The sequence below is a fragment of the Martes martes genome, assembly GCF_963455335.1.
Source record: "Martes martes genome assembly, chromosome: 1".
Taxonomy (NCBI): Eukaryota; Metazoa; Chordata; class Mammalia; order Carnivora; family Mustelidae; genus Martes; species Martes martes.
This window is the reverse complement of record NC_137888.1, coordinates 103985924-104009355: the sequence shown is the minus strand read 5'-3', so window position 1 is coordinate 104009355 and position 23432 is coordinate 103985924. Positions and strand designations below refer to the sequence as shown.

The window sequence follows — 23432 nt, the reverse complement described above, 5'->3', positions numbered from 1 at the left end:
TACTTATTTAAGAACCATATCTCCAAATGTCCACTGATGGAGGCGTTAATAAAGAAGATATGCTATATATATACAATAAAATATTACTTAGTGATCAAAAAGAATGAAATCTTGTCATTTGCAACAATATGGGTGGAGCTAGAGTATATTATGATAAAAGAAACAAGTTAGAGAAAGACAAATGCTGTACGATTTCACTCATATGTGGGAATTTAAGAAACCATACAGAACACAGGGGAGGAAAAAAGAAAAAGAGAGGGAGGTAAACCATAAAAGATTCTTCGTTATAGAGAACAAACTGAGGGTTGCAGGAGGGGAAGTGGGTGGGGGAATGGGTTAAGTGGGTGATGAATATTAAGGGGGGCAGGCACTTGTTGTGATGAGTCCTGGGTGTTATATCTAAGTGAAGAATTACTAAATTTTACTCCTGAAACCAATATTATACTATCCGTTAATTAACTAGAATTTAAATAAAAACTTGAAATGGAAAAAAGAGAGCCATATCTATTTTCGTTTTTGTGAATACTCTGTTATCTTTGTGAACTTTTTAATTGGATAAATGACCTTTCATTTACTCTCAGTGGATTTGTAGGTACTATTCATATATGTGAGAGATGAGTCCTTTTTCTATGTTTCAAGTTGCAAATATTATTGCCTAGTTGTCATTTGTTTTTCAGTTGGCTTACATTTTTTTTCCCCCAGAAAAGTTTTTTGATTCTTATGGAATGGATCTTATCAATCTTTTCTTCCATGGTTTGTGGATTTAGTGTGAATTACAAAGACTTTCAACATTCAATATTATAAAATAAGTCTCTCAATTTTTTCTTTATTTATTTTACATTTAAATATTGAATCTATTTGAACTCTCAGGCTCCCTTTTAAACCATTTCAAACAAATATGTCCTTAGGATAGGGTTGCTAAATTTTATAAATAAAAATACAAATGACCCATTAAATTTGAATTTCAGATAAGCAATGAATCCTTTTTTTTTTTTAGTGCAAGTGTGTCCCATGCAATACTGGGGGCTTTGGCTTAGGACTGACTTATAATAAATAATGATTCATTGTTTTTCTGAAATTCAAATTTAAGTGAACATCCTATGTTATACCTGACAACCTTAGGTTGGGAGCCACCAGCCTATCTGCTTAGACATTTTAGATGGGTGGGAGTTTCAATTCAGGGTGTGTCCGGGCTCTGCTCCTCTTCTTCATTCACCGTTTAAAAGTTTAATAGTATCGGGTCACCAAGGTGACTCAGTCAGTTAAGCGTCCCACTCTTGGTTTCAGCTCAGGTCATGATGTCATGGGTGGTGAGACAGAGCTCGCATTGGGATCCTTGCTCAGTAGGGAGTCTGCCCTCTTTCTCTTCCTTCTCCTCGCTTGCGTGAGCTGTCTCTCAAATAGATAAAAGAAAATCTTAAAAAAAAAAAAAATTTTAACGGTATCATAGAATGTCTGTATCCATCCCCTGGAGATTCTGAAGTTTGTATACACAATTGGTATTAGAAGAAATGAAATAAGTTTACTTACTTAGGAATGAGTGAATGTTTAGTTCCCTTCTGACATTCCAAAGTGTGCTGCAAGAAAATCATTTCCAGGAGCAGGAAAAAACTATCCAGTAGCCGTGGAAAGCTGATTCCTTGCTTGTTTTGTTCTAATGAAACAACTGAGTTCCTAAGAATCATTTGTTATCAAAATAATTATCTCAATAATGTTTTCAAAAGGTTAGAGGTCCAGACTATCAGATTTATATGATAAGACTATTGTTTTTCTTACAACAGCTTATTTATTATTATTATTATTTTTAAAGCATTTATTTATTTATTTGACAGAGAGAGTTCACAAGTAGGCAAAGAGGCAGGCAGACAGAGAGGAGGAAGCAGGCTCCCTGCCGAGCAGAGAGCCCGATGGCGGGACTCGATCCCAGGACCCTGACTGAGATCATGGCAGGAGCAGAAGGCAGAGGCTTAACCGACTGAGCCACCCAGGTGCCCTCTTACAACAGTTTAAATAATAACATTTAAAAATTATACGTATAATTTGCTTGATTACATTGGTCAAAACCAAATCTAATGTCTCTTTTTCCTGCTTTTGGAAATGCATGGTAAGGAGTCTTATCTCTCTCAGCACACCTATTATGATGAACAAAGCACAATGTTGAGAAAGTACTCCCCTTGCCTCCATAGGACTGTGGACAAGTCACAATCATGATAGAGACTGTGAGGTCATCGAAGCAGCAAGGTCCCAGTTGTGTTATAGCCAGTGCAGGACAGTATACTTACTTCTAATTTACTGGATTGCATTTCATTCATCCACCAACTCCTTCATTCAACAAATATTTCTTGAGTGCCTACTAACTGTTAGATATTGTAGTAGGTACTAGGTGGAACGAAACAGTCATGAGCCCTGTCTTCATGGGGCTTTGCAGTGGTGTGCTAGGGCCAGCTCCAGCTGACTAGGTTGAAAGCCCATTGTTAAATTTTCAGGAACTTCGTGAGCCTTGTAATCGGTAGTGGTGAGAGTATTTATATATGAAAATTGGCAAACACTACAGATCAGGGCTTTCTTTGTTGTTTCTTTTTCTCCTTCACTGCCCCTTTTATTTAAATGGAGAGCTGGTTGTTAAACACTGACCAGAACACCACCAGGTTTACAGAGATGCCCCTTGTCTGAGTCATCCTTCCTGCCTCTCTACCACCACACTGGGCCCCACAGTACCAGTATACCTTGCTTTTCACAACAAACAAACCATCTTCTTGGAATGTTGTGAAGGAATCATATTATTATAAGATATTATAGCTGACACATGTCATAGGTTATTGGCTATCTATAGAAGCCCAAAGTGGAAACTTTGAAAGAACATTGTTTTTGCAATGTGAAAACAAATATTAGTTTATATTCACCTACCTACGATGGGGAAAATAATAGCCCTTCCCTCATAGGGTTGTTGTGGGGATTAAATGAGCTAATGTGTATAAGACATTTAGGGACGTGCCTGGCATAGTATAATACAGATTAAGCATCATACAAGTCAAGATCCACCATGTTCTTATGATACATGATGTATGCAGGTGAATTCTCTTGGTGGCACTTATCATATAGAAGTGGGAAGCTTTAGCTGCATCTCGTTACTTCATTCAATCAGCTAAAATGAGCTCTTTAATTTGAAAAGGTCCTTAAAGGATTTTAGACCTGGCATTGTAACTGCTGGAAGAAAGGCAGAACATCATGTCCTTGGAGCCTGAAGAAATGCTTCTTTTTGCTCTCTGGCAGTATTACAGCTTTTTATGAAAAACCTTACTTTTTCCGGTCTTAGTGGCTTTGCTTAGCTTTCTTTCCTAAGTGAGTTGGGGCCCTTTTGAGGTTGTCACACATGATTACGGTTTCTTTATTCTGCAAGAAGAGCGCAGAAGGGAGAGGGAACCAGACATCCTCTCATGGACTCTACTAAACCTGGGATTTTGAAATCTAGAGTCTCACTTCTGGCAGAATTCCTCAGTTCTAACAAAAAGAAAATATACTTTATTCCTGATTTCTACCTTGATTTTTATATACAAGGAATGTTTTCTCTCCCCATAAGAGGTAATTTTTCACATGCAGATCCTGCATGGATTTTGTTAGACTTACGCCTCAATTGTTGCGGTTGTTCTTCCTCTTTTTGGTAGTATTACAAGTGATATTGTTTCATGATTTCATGTGCAAGTTGTTCATTGCCGGTGTGTGGGAAAGCAAGGGCTGTTGTATACGGATTTTATTTCCTACAACCTTGCTATCATCACTTATCAGTTCTAGGAGTTTTTGGTAGATTCTTCAGAGTTCTCTACATTAACAATCATGTCATCTGCGAATAAAGGCAGTTTATTTTTTTCTTTCTAATCAGTATGTCTTTTACTTATTTTTCTGGCCTTTTTGTGTTAGCTGGGACTTCACATAGGAGCCATGAGAGAGGATATCTTTGCAGTGTTACTGATCTTAGGGGGAAAGTGTCCTCTGTCTAACCATTAAGTATGACGCTAGCTGTACGTTTTTCATGTATACACTTTTTGTTAGATTATGTGAGTTCTCTTATAGTTTGTTTGCACCTAATCTATTGAGAGGTTTGATATATGGTCGCTCCTCCCAGGGCAAGAGTGGTTTGGAAGTGGTAGCGGGAAAGGACATTCCACCCTTGATTCCTGTGATGACTAGTCCCTGAGTCAGCTCTGTGCTGGCTCTGTCCTCCACCCCCGTCATAAAACCAGGAATCTCCAGCAGCTGCATTTGGGAAAGAGTCAGCGTGAGGTGGAGTGATGAACTTGCTTTTACATCTGAAGAGCTGCCACTGCTTATCTGTGTGACCTTGGATGAATCATAAAACCTCCTTTCTAAAGTCAGGGCCATACTTATTTTACAAATCTGTGAAGGTAGGTCGAAATGATGTTAACTTTACAAATTTATCTCTTCGACTCTAAGTTCTTAGAGGGCAGGATCTGTGTTAGTTCATTTTTGTGAGATAATGTGAATAATTTTGTTGAAATAATGCCTAGATAGTATGGGGCACAGGAAATGCTTACTATACATCTAATTATTGTGTTATTACAGATATTTATCACTTTTTAAAATCTCTTTGTCCTTGGGTTGTGTGTGTGTGTGTTGGGGGGAGGGGGTAGTGCAAGATTATGTGGGCCCTCACAGTCAGGCTCTGTCCTTGGACAAGTTACCCAAACTCCTTAGCAAATAATTGCACTAGGTGCATGACTACGTGAGATGACTCAAGCAAAGGATTCTGCAAAATCCTCGCTCATGGAAAACACTCAATAAATGCCAGCTGTTATTTTTATCCGGGCAGAAACTTCATGATTGAACTGGAGAGCTAAAGAGGGAAAACCATGGGGGTCTTGATTTGGTTGAGGTTGTTTTTGATGTCTCCTTGAGGGAACTTTCTTGTTTGTACTTGGGTGGTAACGAACGGAGGGCCAGAATGAGAGGAGAAAAGGGGCCCAAAGCTGACTGCTGGCCCAAATTTCCATTTGTGCTAATTCACCAAATTTTTTTCTTTTTGTGTCCACTAGGTGACACTGTTTACTCATCTATGCTACTCCATTTAGGCCTTTCCACAAATCTCAATTCAAAAGTAGCATGCTTTATTTGGGGTAATGGTGAAGGGGGTGGGGTGGGGGACTGAACTGGGAAAGAAAATACAAATAAACTGCCAGTGACCAACCTCTGAAGCACAATTAGGGGCCACTTGTCACCACCTATGGTTATTTGACTTTATGGGCTAGTTTCAAACTATTTTTTAAACTGATGTTAAGGGCCACATGCAATTAATTTCACATCTATTTCAAGAAATGAAGGAAAACATGGATTGCTTCCCTTTCCAAGCCTTCACAAAAGCAAAGGATAAAATAAAATCTTGTGTCTTTGAATATAGAGTTGCATAGATGCTCTTAAATGTCTATGTTCCCCACTCTTCCAGGATAGTTAATGAGGACACAGACCACTAATAAGCAGCTGAAGCAGTTTCTAGGCTAAGCTTAAGTTAGGCCTTCAAATCGAATGAAAATTGGTTAGTGCTGAGAAGAACCCAAATGTAGTGTGTTCATTTGGGTGTAGAGTTGGCAGAAGTCCCCCCTTGCCGTCCAGATCAGTTGTGGTTCCATTTCTGCATTGTTTCATTGCCACAAAATTAGAGAAGCTCTCCCTTATTTGGTTACCCTTACCCCCACTGAAATTTATGATGATTCCAAAATGGCTCAGTAACTGTCAAATAGGAAAAAAAATTCAAAATGATTTTCTTCCTTTGCATTTCCAGGCTGTGAGCCAGGGAAGTGTGTCAACTGTATTGAACCAAAGGATCAAGAAATCAAAGATTTCATCCATTTGCCTTGGAGTTTGGGGACTGTCTTTTCGACTTACCACCTCCTCATTGTCCATTATAACTTTAAAATTAACTTGTTTATGCTGCTCGTTATGCTTGTTGATGGCCTAAATTATTTTATCATTACTATTATTTTTGTCCTGGGAGATAACACAACCAAAATTCTCTAACAAATATTTCCCAGTTCAGAATTTTCCTAACGCTTTCCTGGCCTCTCTTGCTAATGAGCTCCAATTTTCTTTGCTTTTCTGCGTGTCTACCAGCACGCACCACCTTGAGTTGGTGTGTAATAAACAACTAAATTTAGTCACAGTTTTGGCAGCCAACTTTTGGAAGACTGTCACAAGGCCCTCTAAAACAGGAATTAAGCAGATTTAAAATGAACAGTCACCCTTTAGGGCTTGGGAAGAGAGGACGTTTTCAGATGATGTGAGCAGTAGTTACCACAAAATCTTCCGTGTATTTACGCCCCTCTTTATTTAAATTAACAGTAATAACTTTAATGAGCGTTAGCAAAGCACTGTTAAATGTTCAGCACCCTTCTTTGAAATGGGGTCTCTTCCAGAAAATTCTCTACGTGGAACCAACTCTGTGTAATCTGCAGTTGCATGAAGAGGTTTGGGGAGCAGAGCAGGTAACAGCAGCCTCTGCTAGCTACAGAGAACGATCGTGGCTGAAACATGCATTTTGTTCCTTGGTTCGGTGTAGAGCACCCATGACATCTGGCATTCGCTCACTCACATCTCCAGCTTGCATGGTCCTCTGAGGAAGACATGAGAGAGCAGAAAAAGGAAAAGAGGGTCATGAGAGAGAGAGAAGAGGACCCAGAGAAATCCAGGGCTGGCTTCAGCACATTTGAATTTTAACTTTGGGACATTCTCCTAAGTCGTGAATACTAATTATACTGAATGTGTCAAATCGTGTCCTGATCTTGTAAGTCAAACAAATGCTCCCAGGAGGTAGGTGGAGGCCACCAAACTCATTTCATTTATAACGCAAGTTGAATGTGAAGCTAGAACTTTGGGTGGTGGGGTGGTGGATAGACTTTGTGAGTTTATTTAGTTTTATGACATGTGCCTTGCTCCTTCAACGCTACCTTGACATAAAGGCGGCAAGCTTTCATTTGAACAGTTAATACGCTATTAGGGATAGCTATAGCACTTTGTAGAAACACTGAGAATAAACAAGTTGTTTCGAGGGACATGGGTTGTAGTGCTTTTCTCAGGGGAAAATGAGGAATAGACCATGGTACGTAGAGGATGTTGCTTTCATCGGGAACGCCTGCAGATCTTTGCCAAACTCTCCTGAGGTATTTTTTGGATCAATCGTCGGTGACAGAACAACAGAGTTGCTTCTAGGGGCAAGATTTACCACTCCACGTCACATCTGAGTGCTACAGGCCCCTCGACGATCCATTTTAGGTTTTAGAAGAAAGCAAGAAAGCTTTTTGTTGTTGTTGCCAGGTGGATCTTCCTAAAGTGCCCTCAATTTTCAAATCTTCAGTGGTTTGTCATTGTTTACTAAATAATGCTGAAACTGAGTGGAGACAGAAGCCTCCCCTGCCCTGTAGTGCCTCTTCCAGTCTTTGTGCTCATGCTCTCCTGGCTCTCACACACCCACCGGACGGGACGGTGGATTTGGCTTTCCCAGTCTTCGTGGAGCCCTGTCATTCTTCCTGGGAGGCTCTCAGGGACTCTCCTCTTTACCAGCCATCTCTTAGCACGGGGAACCTGCTCACCACTAAAGGACCACTTTAAAGATCACCCTCTTTAAGAAGTTCTACCTGACTCCCTCTGCTTCCAGGCAGAAGGAATCTTTCATTTTTTGGAACATTATAGCTCTTTCATGGCATTTAACTCCTCCTACTTTAGTTGGTAGGTACCGGTGTGTGCATCTTTCCTATCAAATGACAAGATTCCGGTCATTGGGGATCAGACAATCTGCATCTGCCTCGGTCATCTGCATGGCATCCTGTAAAGAGTACGTGGTCATAAAGATGTTCTGGGGAAATGAATGACGTAAAGCATGCACACTATCTTGCTGGACTCATTTCAATGGCTGTGTCTAAGAGCTGATAATAGAAAATAAAGGGTCAAAAATAAAGCAATTAGGAGCATATTTCTTTATGCAGGTTTTGCTTCAGTGCTCTTTTTCAAACAGTTACCTTCTTTCCGATGTGTTTGACACATAGTGGGTGCTCAGTCAACCAGCTCATAGCTGCTTGAATGTAGTATCACAGCAAATGAGCTTCCACAATCAGGCAAAGAGAGTTTTTAATCAGACTTTTTTGAATTTATGAACTGGAGAACAATCTTTCCAGGTTTACATGGAAACTGGAAAGCTTAAGAGGCAGAATGAGTCATTTCCATTCTTGATGTGCATAAGTCTGTGGACTGTTGACAGTAAAGGGGGAGAAACACATTGAAATGGGATGTGAACTAACACTAACACTTATTGAACCCTTATGGTATGCCAGACACCCTGTTCATCAGTTCACATTCGTTTATCTGACTTCCCAATAATTATGATTTCCATCTGTAGATTAAAAGAACCCCAGTCTTAGAAAAGTTAAGTAAGTTGCTCAAAGACACACAGCTAGTAAGTGGCAGAACCAGGAATCAAACCCAGATTGATTAATTCCAGTGCGTATACCATTCTGCCTCTTTGTGCAAAGTTATGTCCTTCCAGAAGAGAACATAGTGTTGCTCGACGAGTGTTAAAATAGCAGTTTTTATTCACCCTACACCTGTTCTCAGTGCCCTCATTTTAAAGCTGAAGGGTTAGATGCCCAGAGAAGTTAAGTCACTTACCCGGGATCACAGAGCTAGTGAGAGGTGGGATTAGGCCACAAATATCTAGACTCCAGTCCAGAGGACCCCCATCAGAAGATGGTGCCTTAGCACACAGATTTGGATGTATACGAGTCTGGCAATGTTCTCCCAAACATAAGCCCTATGTGCAGTGAGAGCCAAAGACAGCTTGCTGAGCCTAGATGCTGTTAGTGCTGTCTGATTTATAAAGCGTTTTGACTACCGTTCCTTTTGCTCGCTGGTTAATCCAGTAGTACCCCCTCTCCACCCAGCATACACACCACTATTTATGACCAAAGCAACCACACCAAGTTGCCCATTCATGCACCGGAGACCAACACATCCCCTCTTCTGTGGCTGACTTTGCCCTCTCATGTGACAACCAGAGTGTGAAGAGCTGGCTGGATTTTGGGTGGGTGTGAGGTTTGCTTTGTGCTGCCATTTGGAGGCCTCTCTGCTACTTGGGGACCAACGGTGTCCAAAATATCCACCACGGATGGCCTCTTGGGATTCAGGCCCTTCTTTAAAGATGCCAATCTTGTGGAAGCAAAACAAAATAAACAGCAGTGATGGGTTGGCGACAACAAGAACACACCACCGTGGAGCGTCTGGAGTCAGAGAGCCAGAGGACTGGGCAGCAAAGCATCAAGACTTGAGGGTGAGTGAGGCTCCCTTCCAAGTTAAGAGGGGAATGGACCTTGTGCTCCACCAGGGGCCTGAGAAGGACTTGGGTTTCCAGATGCTGAGATGAGATTTGGAATCAGAAGGAACTCTGCCTCTTGGTGTCGAGAGATCATGGAAAAGTTATTTAGTCGGTTTGGACCTCAGTTTCTTTATCTGTAAGTGACATAAATCTTAGGGGGCTGCCGTGGCAATTAGGTTAAACTGGACAATGTAACTGAAGGCTCCTAGTAAATGCAGCACTGTTCACACACCTGTTCTCCACTAATGACCAACTGCTGCATTTAGGAGGTCCACATCACAAAGAAAATACACATTCTGGGAGAGCACACAGATTTAGTTATTTTTATATCCATGTTATCTTTTAAAAAGTTAGCTTTATGATGCAGGATGACTCTGGGTAAATAGGGCATACATAGGTAGGGACATTTCTTCGGCCGGGGTGAGTAGGGGGCAAGGAGAAGAATGAAGAGTCAGGTGCCAGAGCGTCATCTAAGAGAACGTCTCGACAGCCAGTCAGTGTGAAGGCCAAAGGATCTGAAGAGGTCAATCAAGGCAAACATTTTTCATATCACCATTTGGCCCATGGCCTTCCTTTTGGAGGTGTGTGAGTTACCGCACGTGGTCTTTCTCAGTCACTGGGCTTTCAAGCTGCTGATATCAAAATCCTGTGGTGACCCAGCAACATAGAGATCTTGTAGTTACCAGATAACAGAGTCTGATATCCCAGTAGCTGGAACACTGGGAGGAAGGGAGATTGAAATGAGTTTTGATCAACCTTCATATCTTCCAATTGTGTTTCACACACCTAGGACTTATGTTGGGAGAGGTGAGCTTAGGTTATATTTTATGTTATATTTTTCATTTTCAATTTCAGAGAGAAGCAAACCCCCATTATCAAGGTGATTTTGCCCTTATGTATTGGAAAACTCTCAATATCAAACAGACGAAAACATTAGTAACCACCGTAATATTTGCCCTGTGTATTACACCTTTTCTTGCCAAACTATCAAGTTAGGATTTATAAAGTCTTGAATTTGAAAGATAATTTAAAATATTTTCTATCCTCTATACACATTTAAACCATCTTAAATACAAATGAAATGACCCTGTCTTTAAAAGGAGATTTTTCAGGATCCCTTGAAAACTCACTTCAATATTTTGCTAGTCTTCCCATTGCATATTTAATCCCATTGTTATTAAATTTTCCCTAGTGGAAGATGGAGACTAGTTTATTGCCATATATCTTTGGGTGTTGCATTGTGTCATATTCACATTTATATTCCCACCATTTACCACTGTCCTTGGCACAAGGCAAGTATGCAATTAGTGTTTGTTGAATGAATGAATGAAAAAAATGCATGAATGAATGGATGAATGATTCTTGCTTCCAATTTACTCTATTGGTGTATCTCTTTTTAGTCAGAATGATTCTAGTTCTTTAATGTTTTATGAGGAATCTGCCTTCTTTTGAACATCTGAACCTTTTGATTGGCTCTTTACTCAATCCTCTCAAAGTTTTTCAAGTTCCTCTTTGGTCTGAAGCCCAGAATTGGAGATCAGTGAAGCTATCAGGTGAAAATGCTAAAACTCTTCCTCATTTACAGAATGGAGTAAAAAAAAAAAAAAAAAAAGAGTGGCTATAACTGACTAAAGTCTAGCTTGTAAGAGGTTTAGGATTAAAGGAATTATTGCTAAGTGTTTTTGTTCTTTTGTTTTTGGTTTTGTTGATTTGCTTGTTTTGATGTAATGATGATAATATAATTAAGGCAAAAGTCTTTATCTCTTGGAAATAGTCAAGTGTTTCCAGGTGAAATGTTATGGTGTCTAGGCTTTGCTTTAAAAAAATATCAGCAGGAAAGGATGGGGGGAAATTAAAGCAGTATAGATGAAGCAAGATATATCGATAATTTCTGAAGCTGGGTTAATTATACTGTTTTCTCTACTTTTGTGAATGAATATTTTTCATAATATAAAGTTAAGAAAAATGCATGTAGACAAACATACTTATTCTATATGGGAACAACCAAGACACAGAGAGGTGAGGAGGCATGCCTAGCATCATAAACCTAGATAATAGAGTCCTTGGACTACAAGGCAAGTTGTCTTCCTCTCACTCAGATGCTCTTTTCAACATGCTGTGTGTTAGGTCAGTTCATTGTAAACCCTCTATAGACATTACTCGTGTCATCATCAACTTGCTAATGAGAACTTTAGCATGAATTTATTTATTTATAAAGATTTTAGTTTGAGAGAGAGAGTGAGTGCTTGAGTGGAGTGAGGTGCAAAGAATCTCAAGCAGACTCCTCGCTGAGCGTGGTGCTGGAAATGGGACTTGATTTCATGACCCTGAGATCAATCTCATGACTCTGAGATCATGGCATAAGCCAAAATCAAGAATCTGACACTTAACCACTGAGCCACCCAAGTGCCCCTACAAGAACATTTATTGACCCTAGTCTACTTCCAGCCTCACTTAGTGTACTGTCCCTGTGATTTTAATAAGCACAAAGATTTTCCCACTCCATGTGACCATCAAAAGAGCAAATAATGTTGCTATAACTCCCTGTTCTATAGCATTCTTAGGGACTAAAATAAAACATTAACAGAGAACAAAACAGATAAACATATGTGCAAGGAATTTCAATGATGGACAGTCGCTGAACATATTTAAACTTTTAAATAAGAAACTGCACACTGCAACAGAATCTAAATAATGTCCCAGAAGTAATTGCTAATTTAAGTGTGCAATAAAGTGATAACATGCCTTGATAGGGCTCTGGACTGCAAAGTCTGTGATAGATTCAACAGGTTGGCAGCCATCCAAGGCTCAGAGCGGCTTCGAGTTTGGAACATCAGTAGCCAAGACCACATCAGGAACTCACCTGGGCCCAGAAAACTCAGGGTTACATTGTTTTGCCCATATTCCTTTTGAAAAAGAAAGAGCAAGCGTCTCTTCATTCGGAGGAAAGGAGTAGGGATAGGTCTAAAGATGGGGGGAGATGGAGAATTGTGTGTGTCAGGATGGTGGGGTGGGCGGGAGGGAGGAAGTTGTTTGGGTGTGAGCTCATTCAGGTGTAGCTCTAAGAAAAATTCCATGAAATAGTTAAACAACTGCCAGAGTGGTATAGCCCAGAATATAAGCGTGATAGTAGGGAACCTAAGTCAGGTGACTTAGTCCAGGTGATAAGAGGTGTTTCATGGAGTCCTAACCATGGACTTAGTTCAGAACCAGAGGAGACCACTTATAAGCTGTCTCTGGAAACCAGTTAAATGCCATAAGGCGTTGAAGGCACTAAGAGGGAATTTCCAAGGTATTGTGGAATTCAAATAGCAGTCATTTTCTTAAGTAGGTTTCAAAACATTTTTAGATTAGATTTAAGACATTTACTTTGATTCATATTTCACAAACAAGAGATAGGTATTTTGTTCATTTTTTCCCCTGCCAGAATTAATTCTCTTTGCTTAGAAGATGTATGTCATCAGCATAACATTGTTTTTCTCCCCCATATATTTTTTATTGTATCTTCTAATTCCCAGGGTGATACAAAACTTCTGAAGAAGTTAATGTTAACTACGGATTTCCATATTAAATGAGCTTCTCAGTGAGAACCAGTTAGACATGAAAGCATACTTCCAAGTGAATTGTGTATTCATTTAAAGTTCAGGAAAAAAAATAAAAACAAGCCCTGCTCCACCTCCACCCAGCATGTGACTCCAGGTCACCACCCTCGAAACATTGTGCTTTTGAGCTTTCGACTGGATTTGCTTCTGAGGCTAAGAGAAGTGTGTGGCAGATGTTGGGAGGCAGTTGGGGACGGGGGTGGGGTGCAGGGATGAAGGGGCTGCCAGATGTTGAGCGGGAGGGTGGAGTGTGAGGATGAAAGCCTGCCAGATGTCTGTAGTGCAGAGTGTTGGGGCACCTGCTTTCCATGATCTTCAGAAGATGATTTATATCACATCAGTAGGATCTCATAAAGGTCCTACCCTCCTCAATAAATACTGAGTCCAGAACTCCTACAACCATTTTCTACATTGTTTCTTGCCTTGGATTATGTCTTTTATTTAAAACTTCAAGTTAAGGGTTATATGAATGAAAATACACAATCAACCAATATGCTCATTTGTAAATAAAGGAGGTTGGGAGTGGGGCTTTACATTTAAATCTGTTGTCCTAAATTATAAAGACAGTCACCTTTTATTTTCTATTTATTTTATCCTTCCAATAAGGGATGATTTGCTCATCTCTCTTCCCTGCAATGAATTTAATAGAATTTATTCATCAAGTTTTCTAAATTTAGACACCAAACTGATGTTTTTCTCCCACTGCTTAATTTTATTCTTAGCAGCACTTACATAAAGCCAGGCAGTGAAAGATACGGCAAAATTACTAACTTGCTGTGACCTGGAATGCACTGATAGAATAAAATAACAATAATAAAGATTGATGTACCAAAGAGACTTAATACCAAGTGCTCCTAATGAAATCAGTTTAATGCTTATGGTTTTTCCCTACAGGCTACATATTTCCTGTGGCTTTAAGGAGTCTAAGTTTTCTTTGTGATGCCTGGGAGAGGCTCAAGTCTTAGGCTAATAGATGGGCCATACAAAAGAAAATATGTGGATCTTATCATTTCTTTGGATTTTAGGAAACTTTAGTGTTTTCTAGGACTAGATTTGATTACAACAGGTAAAATTCCTCACTCTGATCTTGTTTGAAAGGCTTAGAAATAATGGTATTCGAGGACTTGAAGAGTGACCCAAGAGACTGGGAACATGAAAAGAGAAGCTACATTTGCCCCAGTGGCCTCCCAGTCTTCAGAAAGCCAAGGCTTGCATTCACCATCAACCACAGTTAGCAGTGTTGATGATAGTTCCTCTGAACTGCACTGACATTGATGCATTTGGCAAATAATCACTGAGCACCTAGTAGGTGCCACTCTGCTACGTTCTGGGAATATATGGTGAAAGAAGTCCTCTCCTTTTTGGAACCCCTCAGGTACTGGGGAAGATAGACCCTGAACAGATAATTGCTCAAATAATTATTCACAACGTGTACTATGAGGATGAAAAAATATAGTAGTGGGAGCTTTGATGGATGTCATCAGATATTCATGGAATGAATTGCTTTATGACTTGGCAAACTGGTCTCTCATTGTGGGTCACCAGAGCACTGTCAACTTGGTTCGGTGAGTCCCTTTTCAGTGTGATGGTGTGTAAGCATTTTGTCAGGTGGTACTTTTTAAGTACCATCAAGAAAACAAGAAAACCCTTTTTTAGCCAGCATTCCAGGTTTTTCCAGGGGCAACCCCAGAGTTGAAATGTATCTTCATACCCAGGCCTTGTATTTTTTTAAAATAAGCTTTTAATTTTAGAGTCATAGAAAAGTTGTGAAGAAGTACAGAAAGTTCCCATATACTTCACACCCAGTTTTCCCTGTTAGTAACATTTTACCTTAGTATGGCACATTTGCCACAACTAACAAACCAATATTGATAACATTACTATTTTTTTTAAAGATTTTATTTATTTATTTGACACAGAGAGAGAGCACAAGTAGGCAGAGAGAGGGAAGGGGAAGCAGGCTCCCTGCTGAGCAGAGAGCCTCACTCGGGCCTCGATCCCAGGAACCTTGAGATCATGATCTGAGCCGAAGACAGAGGCTTAACCCACTGGGCCACCAAGGCGCCCCCATTACTATTAAAAAAAAAAAAGATTTATGTATTTATTTCAGAGAGAGAGAGAGTGCTCGAGGTGGGGGGAGGGGCAGAGGGCGAAGGAGAGAGAGACAAGCAGACTCCCCACTGAATGGGGAGTCCAATGCAGGGGCTGACCCAGTACCCTGAGATCATGACCTGAGCCAAAATCCCAAGTTGGACACTCAACTGACTGACTGAGCCACCCAGGCGCCCCAATATATTATTATTAACTAAAGTTCAACTTCTTATTCTGATTTCTTTCTTTTTTTTTTTTTACCTAATGTTCTTTTTGTTCAAGATTCGTCTGGGATACCATATTGTATTTATTGGCCATACCTACCCGGGTTCTTTGGCTATGACGGTTTTTCAGACTTCCTTAGTTTGTGATGACCTGCACAGTTTTGAGCAAAAATGCTCAAGCATTTTGTAGGATGCCCCTTTATTGCAACTTGTCTGATGTTTTTCTTATGATTACATAGGGTTATGTGTTTTGGGGAGGAGGCCTACAGAGGTAAGGTATCATTGTCATCACATCCTATCAAGGGTACCTACTACCAAGATGACTTACTACTATGGATGTTGACCTTGATCACCTGGCTGCGGTGGTGTGTTTTAGGTCTCTCCACTGTAAGGTTACTCTTTTCCCCCCTTTTCATAGTCTACTCTTTGGGAGAAAGTTACCATATACAATCTGCACTGAAGGAGTGGGAAGTTACGTTTCACCTTCTTCAGGGTGGAGTTTCCGTACATATTATTTGATAGTCTTCTGCATGGGAAATTTGTCTATTGTCCCTTATTTGTTTCTTTATTCAGTTGTTTATTTACATCAGTATGGACCCATGAATATTTATTTTAATCTTTGGGTTATAACCCATTGTTGCTTTATTTTGCTGCTCAAATTGTTCTAGCTTTGGCCATAGGAAGCTCTTTTAGTTGGCACTTGTACCCCTTACACATACCACATCATTGTGTGTGTATGTATTTTCTTTTTGCAATTTTTTGGAGTACTTTATTACTTTCTGACGCTACCAGGGGCTCCAAGCGCATCTTGCCTATTTTCTGTTCTGGTCCTAGCCTCAGCATTTCTCTAAGGAGCCCTGGTTTCTTTTATGGTAGGATGGTATTAGAAAGCAAGACCTCTCTGGGTGACTCAGGTTTATTCTTCACCCTACAAATTACCTGTGAAATAGTGACTGCACAGGGATGTGGAGAGGAAAAGGAAGTCTGAGCTTCAGAGTTAGGCCTTATATCTGTTACCCATATATTTCCTCTTTATTAACTACAGAGCTCTGAATAAATAATTTAACCTCTTGGGAACTTACCTTCCTCATCTACAAAATGGGCATAATATTGCTTACCCTGTAGGGTTGTTGGGAGAATTGAAAAAAGGTCTAATGAGTCTGGCATGTAGCATCTGCTCGAAAAGTCATTTCTGTGGAGCGGTAGGTCCATATGGGTGTCACCACCCCAGAGTTGGCCAAGCACCAAGGAAAATAAATGTGTAATTTTTTTTAATTGCATAAACAAAACCATATTATCCATGAAGGAAATTAAAAAAGAAGGATGTTTTACTTAAAATCCTACTACCCTAACATATGTTCCCTTTTAGTCCCTGTCATTATGTACTTATTTTAAAAATATTTTCATCACATTGTATGTAATAAGAGAAATAATGTTTTACTGTTGTGTATCCAGTCCTTACTGAGTGCTTATCAGGTACTCAGCCCTTTGTATGGATTATTGCTACCTCCATTTTATAGCTGAGGCATGAAGAGGTGAAGTCCTTTCCATAGGGCACACAGCCCAGGAGAGAGAGACAGGATTTGAAAGAAGTCTGTCTGAGGCCAGAGCGTGAAGCCCTTAATCATCATGTTGTATTTTCCTTTTTTTTTTTTTTTTAAATTTATTTATTTATTTGACAGAGAGAGAGATCACAAGTAGGCAGAGAGGCAGGCAGAGAGAGAGGAGGAAGCAGGCTCCCTGCCAAGCAGAGAGCCTGATGTGGGACTCGATCCCAGGACCCTGAGATCATGACCTGAGCCCAAGGCAGAGGCTTAACCCACTGAGCCACCCAGGCGCCCTGTATTTTCCTTTTTATGCAGATACTCACACACATGGGATCACATGTACACACAGATGCATGTGTTTTCATTTCTTCATGCAACATATACTGAGCATTTACCATGCCACAGGCAATGGATGATGTTGGTAATGAAAAAATGATTTTTCACAGTGGCTTTTTTTTAAGGTGCTCAAGGTTTTATTGGCCGTGTCACACACAGACAAATGATTGCAATGTGATGCTCTATATAATAAACATTATTGGAGGACACAGAATTTGGTGTTTGGAAAACATCTGTCCAGTAACGCCAGGTGAGTTTGATGGAGGGGTTGGCATTTGAACTGGGACTGGAAGGTTGGGCCAGATTAAAATAGGTTTGTGGATGGTAAAGGCATTTCAGCCAAATGGGATAGTAAAAATAAAAATATAGAGGCTTGTGGTAGATTAGATCACTTGACAGTAGATACTCATTTCATTTCCCAAACTGCTTGCATGGAGCATACTCCCTAACCCTCAGTGACTTTGGGCTTGGCCTTGTGAATTTCTTGAGTCAGTGGAATATGGGTGGAAATGTCATCATGCTATTTGTGAGTCCAGGCCTCTATCTGGGAAGAGCATGTCTCAGATTGCTCCTCCTTCAGCCTGGGCCTGGAAGGAGTGTACACTAAAGCTAACTTGAAAGTGGCCTGGCCTGACTCTAGTCAGGCCCAGATGAGCCTAGCTGACATCATGCAAACTTCGGCAGACATGCAGACCTCTTAATGCAAAATAAATATCAGTTATTAGAAATCCTTTAGGTTTGGGGGGCTGTTTGCTGTGCAGCATAATCTCACCAAAAATCTGATTAATGCAAGGCCAGAAAGGATAGGCCAAATTAGAAGACAAGGTTATCTTCCAGTTTGGCTGAAGAATACACATGCGCATCTATACCTGCACACAGAATAATTTTAACTTACTCCATGAAAGTGAGTAAAATGACTCAGACTTTGCTGGATTTTGGGTAACAGAATGGCCAAGATGATTTTATAGGAATCTTATATAGGATTTATGAAAACTCTACAAAGTTATGAACTTGGAATAAAAGTACAGAATATCTTTGGTATTTTTTCTTCTCTCTCCTGCCTCTTTTGTGGGACCCAGCACAGATCAAGTAAACATTAGGGACACAGGTCTTCCCTCAATGGACCTTATCAATTGAGTAAGCAAGATGGATATACACATAGGAACTATAAGGGAAGTTCTTGCAAATAGGAAAGTTGCAGGATTTAAGGTAAAGAAGGAATCTGATACTATTTTACCTCAGTGACATAAAGGACATCTGCTAGCAAGAGGTTATTCATGGCAGTATGAACTGTATGATTCATTCATAAATACCTTCTCCTGAGGCCAGGTGGTTACAAAGGGTCCTCTACTCTCTCTACAATTTCATCTTCAGAATCCAGGAATATAAATGCATATTGCTGATGAATGACAAGCCACCTAAATGCTTAGGCCAAGGTAGAGCCCTGGTGAGAGGAAACAAAATGTTTTTAAGGCAAAAGAAGTATGGAAGAAAACAAATTGAGTGAATGCGTGGCTCTGTGGGAAAGCCCACGTGGGTGTGGATCTTTAGAAAAGCCTGAGAGTACAGAATGGAAACATGCTGGGGCCAGGGATGGGTAGAATGAATAGAGAAGGCTTTCTTTAATATCCACCCCTCTGGACTTGGGTTAGAAGCTGTTTCTCCAACTTCCTTCTGGTTTTGTTGTGCTTTGCTATCAGTAAGACATTTGGGGATGGGCTGTGCCACCTCTGTTTCTGACTCACAAGTCATCCATATATCATCATGCCCAAAGAGCTTGTCTCTTCTTTGCCTCCAGGACATGACCTTGGATGATGTGTCTCCTTTATGAAACACACCGGTGCTATTACCTTTTAGCAAATAGATTCTGTACCATGGAGTACATTTGCAACCTCAACTTCCCTCTGGCTTAAAGATTAGGAAAACTTTGTGACCATGGTACATAATTTGGAGGTGTTTCTGCCTCAGTCTCCAGTGGATCAACCCTGACTCTGTTCAGGGTAGGCAAGAGAACTGTAGGTCCTCCAGCTGAGTTCTAACTGAGTGGCTCTGAACCTCTCAGTGGTGTGACCACAGGGACTCTGACTGCCATAAACCAGCTCCAAAGGAAGCCTCCTCACTTAAAGATCTACAAAACATAGTTCACCCACATTTGTTAAACACTTGCTCTTTGACAGGCATTGTGGTAGGCATAGCAAGGGACATAAAAATGAATAAGACATGGTTCTTTCCTCCACAGGGGTTTATAATCTAGTGGAGAAATAGATAGGCACAGAAGCAGCACAAGGATGTGGGAGGCTGAGTGTTAGGACAAGTTTGAGCGTGGGCCAAATACGGAACCCCCAGCCTCTAGGTTCAAATGGAACATAGTGTAACAGAAATCCTACCAGGACCACATGGAACACCAGAAGCAGTCTGGATGGAGGGGACTGATTTAGAACATTATCTAAATGTGGTCAAAGCTGAGATATCCTAAACTGGTCTGGGGAGAGAAGAACAGACCCACGTGGGTAAAAGATCCTCTTTTTTTTTTTTTAAGATTTTATTTATTTATTTGACAGACAGATCACAGGTAGGCAGAGAGGCAGGCAGGGAGGGAAAGGGAAGCAGGTTCCCTGCCGAGCAGAGAGCCCGACTCGGGGCTCGATCCCAAGACCCTGGGATCATGACCTGAGCCGAAGGCAGAGGCTTTAACCCACTGAGCCACCCAGGTGCCCCTAAAAGATCCTCCTTTTAAAGCTCCACTTCAGCAATTTTTCTTCTGAACTTCCTATTTTTGTTTCACCTCCCAGAGGCACCGTCTAGTGGACAGTTTCTCATTCTTTCCTTGTTCTCATACCTTACAGTTCCGAGGAGTAGAAATAGGAGTATTTTGGATCTAGAACATTCTTTGCCTGGGGGATGAAGGCAATATAATTCTAGTGGGTCTCAAACCAAGTGGGTTTATATTTTTAGCAACAAAACTACTGCACTCACCATGGGCTGATTTCCCTTTGAATTAAGTAGAAGTGAATGTAACTCTCCTTTCCTCTATGTAAAAGTTAGCCTTCTTTCAGCTTCAGTGAGTGCTCATGGAGATCATCTTGGAGATGTGGTAGCAAAATACCACTTGCTAATAGTTCATTCATTTTTTCCTTAAGTGGAACAGTCTTGGAAGACAAGCCTGGGAATTAGGCGTATAGGCTGGGAAAACAGACAGGGATTTGGGCAGCAGCTGTTTTTAATGTGTTTGGAGACTATGTATGTACTATGTAGAGAACACATTGCATTCGGTAAGATCATAAAATTTGCATGTGAGTGTGGTAAGAACATGACAATAAAAATGGTGCTGCCAACCCAGTGGGAACACTTTGTAATGCTGGCTGAACCATGTGGCTTCATGTCTCAGAACATGGCAACCAAGCTATATTCTTTAGAGTTGAGATTAGTTGTGTTCTAATGTCCCAATTCCCTATCTTTCCCACATGATTAATACACAATGCTGACATAGTTGTTAGTGGTAACTTCTAACGTCTGGGGAGAACTCAAGGTTGCCTTCCAGATCTATGGAAATATTTAAAGACAACATAGTTAAGGACAAAATTGTCAGGTACAGGCAATTTGCCCTGCTAATAAGAGATAAAGCTTTGAGAGGGGAAGGTCAACGGTATCATAATCAAAATTAGATGAGATAAGAAATCTCAGACTCTCAGGATACCTAAAAATCATTCTTTTTATGTTAATAAACTTTTAATTTTATTACAGTTTTAGATTTACAGTGAAATTGCAAGGATAGTACATAGAATTCCCTTAAAATCCCTCAACCGGTCTCAGCCTTCCCTAATGTTATGATCTTATAGTATCATGGCACATTTGTCAAAAATAAATGCCAATACTGATACATGACTATTAACTCTAGGCTTTATTTGGATTTTGCCAGTTTTTTCCTACTAATGCCTTTTTCTTTTTCTTTTTTTTTTCTGTTCCAGGATCTAATACAGGATACCGTATTCCACTTATTTGTCACGTTTTGTTAATCTCCTCTGGTCTGGACAGTTTCTCAGTCTTTCCTTGTTTTCATACCTTACAGTTCCGAGGAGTAGAAATAGGAGGAATTTGCAGGATGTGAAAAACAAGCATGCTGTGTTTTAAAATGAGGCCCCAAACTCTCTTGCTTTGTTTTGGAAGGCTAGAGAGGAACCATCAGAGATGGATGGAGAAGGCAAGAGAGATGGAACATAGAGATGGATACCCGGGGAGAGAAGACATGAAGGAGGATTCCATACCTCCCCTCACTCTCAACTGCTAAGGAAGAGGAAGAGCACCTGAGGATTGTGGGTGGTCCAGTGTACTTGAGGGTTATTCCTGGAGTCAGTTGTGTAACCCACAACACATCAGACTCACTGGGGAGCTTTTAAAAATACCGATGCCCAGGGACACCTGGCTGACTTATTTGGTTGGGTGGTCAACTCTTGATTTTGGCTCAGGTCATGGTCTCAGGGTTGGGGAATGAGCCCTAAATTGGGCTCCATGCTTGGTGTGGAGTCCACTTGTCCCTCTATCTCTGCTCCTTCTCAATCCCTGCCCCCCTGCTCACTCTCTCTCTTTCTTGTAAATAAATAAATTCTTAAACTAAACTAAGCTAAACTAAACTAAAAATATTGATGTCCAGAATTCACCCAGAACAATGAAATTAAACTTCTGGGGATGTGACTCAGTATGGGTATTTTTCAACAGTATAGTAGGTGATTCTAATGTGTGGCCAGGACTGAGAACTGCAGACTTAGCTAGCAATACATATTTGTATTATACTCCTTAGCTAACAAAGAACATATTCTCCTAAGTACCCTAGACATGGCCATAGAAAAGGAGTAGGCCTACTTATACCACTGGGATTTGGGGTTTAAAATTCTGGCAAAGCATCTTTACCATAGATTTAATTGGCAGTATTATTCTACTAACTTTTCTTAACTAGCTTGAAAACTGTGTGCCAAGCAGTGGATTTGTGTCTTTAATCATCAGTCTGATGTGAGGCTAACACAAGTGAGTTATGGAACCCTGTTCCTCACCTAGTATCCTGCTTGTAGCTATCTAGTGATCAGAGCTGACTATTTGGAAGTACTAATCTATCACACACTGGACTGGGAATCAGGAAGCTGGTTCTAATCTTAGGGTTTTAAAAGCCATTTGACCACTGACTGATCAAATCACTTAATTTCTCTCGAGTTCAGGTCACTCACCAGAAGAATGAAGGGTTTGCATTAGGTCACTGAGATCTCATCTAGCTCTAAAATTCTATGATTTTCTTAAATCCCAGTTTGTCACTTCCTGAACGTTTTATCTTGATTGAACCACTTAGTCTGAGGCCTCATTTTCCCATCTGTGAAATAGGGACAGGGATGCCTCACCTCAAGTTCAATGTGGGCATTAATTGAGATCCTTCTTTGTGAGGTGCTGCAGAATTCTAGCTTTAATGTTTTCTGTAAAGAGGGTGATTGTTCCCTTTCCTGGGGATCATTGTATCACCCATGCATCTCTTTCATCCACTATGTGAGTGACTCCAAGTACTCAATAAGTATTTGTGGACTGAGTAAATGGCATGATTTGAAGATTAAAAACTAGATTACATTGGATTACAACAGTGGCTTCCCATAAGATTCACCTGAGGAGATTTAAAAACCATGACTCTTCCATCACATCAGAGACCAATCAAATTAGAAATCTCTGGAGATGGGATCCAGATGTCAGGTTTTTTTTGTTGTTGTTGTTGGTTTTTTTTTTTTAGGTTCCCAAGTGATTCCATGGCTGAGAACCATTCCCTGCAAAGGCCAGTTCTTCTTGCTCAGCAAGTTGGAGAAATAGAAGATGGCTTGAGTATTAAAGGCTGCCCAATCCTTGAAGGACATGCACTGTATCTTTCTTTCTGTCTCCATCTACCACAACACTTAGCGCAGGTGCATGGCAGAAACTCAGTAGGAATTTGTTGAATTGGATGGAATTTAAAAAAGTGTCCAGCTCACCATTCCTTCCTCAGCCATTTCACTCTCTGTGTGATACAATATTCAGAGCAGATGAAGTCACGAGTTCTAACTCATGTTCCTCCTCAGTAAGATTCTCACTACAACACAGGGTCTTTTTTTGACTTTTGATTTTTAGGATTCATACAATTTAATGAGTCTAGTTTGAAAGTGAGCCTCCCTCATTCCACCCCTACTCTGCAGCCCCATGCTGGTCCAGTGATGCAGTCTTGCAGCTGATCCGTTCCTGGGGCTGGAGAGCA

General features: G+C 40.5%; 1 long non-coding RNA gene across 1 annotated transcript; it reads left to right on the top strand.

The window, feature by feature from the left end:
* The first annotated feature begins 4262 nt into the window (after positions 1–4262).
* LOC308352383 lies at positions 4263–21796 on the top strand. Its single transcript, XR_013967659.1, has 3 exons — positions 4263–4403; positions 17299–17423; positions 21142–21796. It is a non-coding gene; the product is annotated as an uncharacterized lncRNA (long non-coding RNA).
* The last annotated feature ends 1636 nt before the right edge of the window (positions 21797–23432 follow it).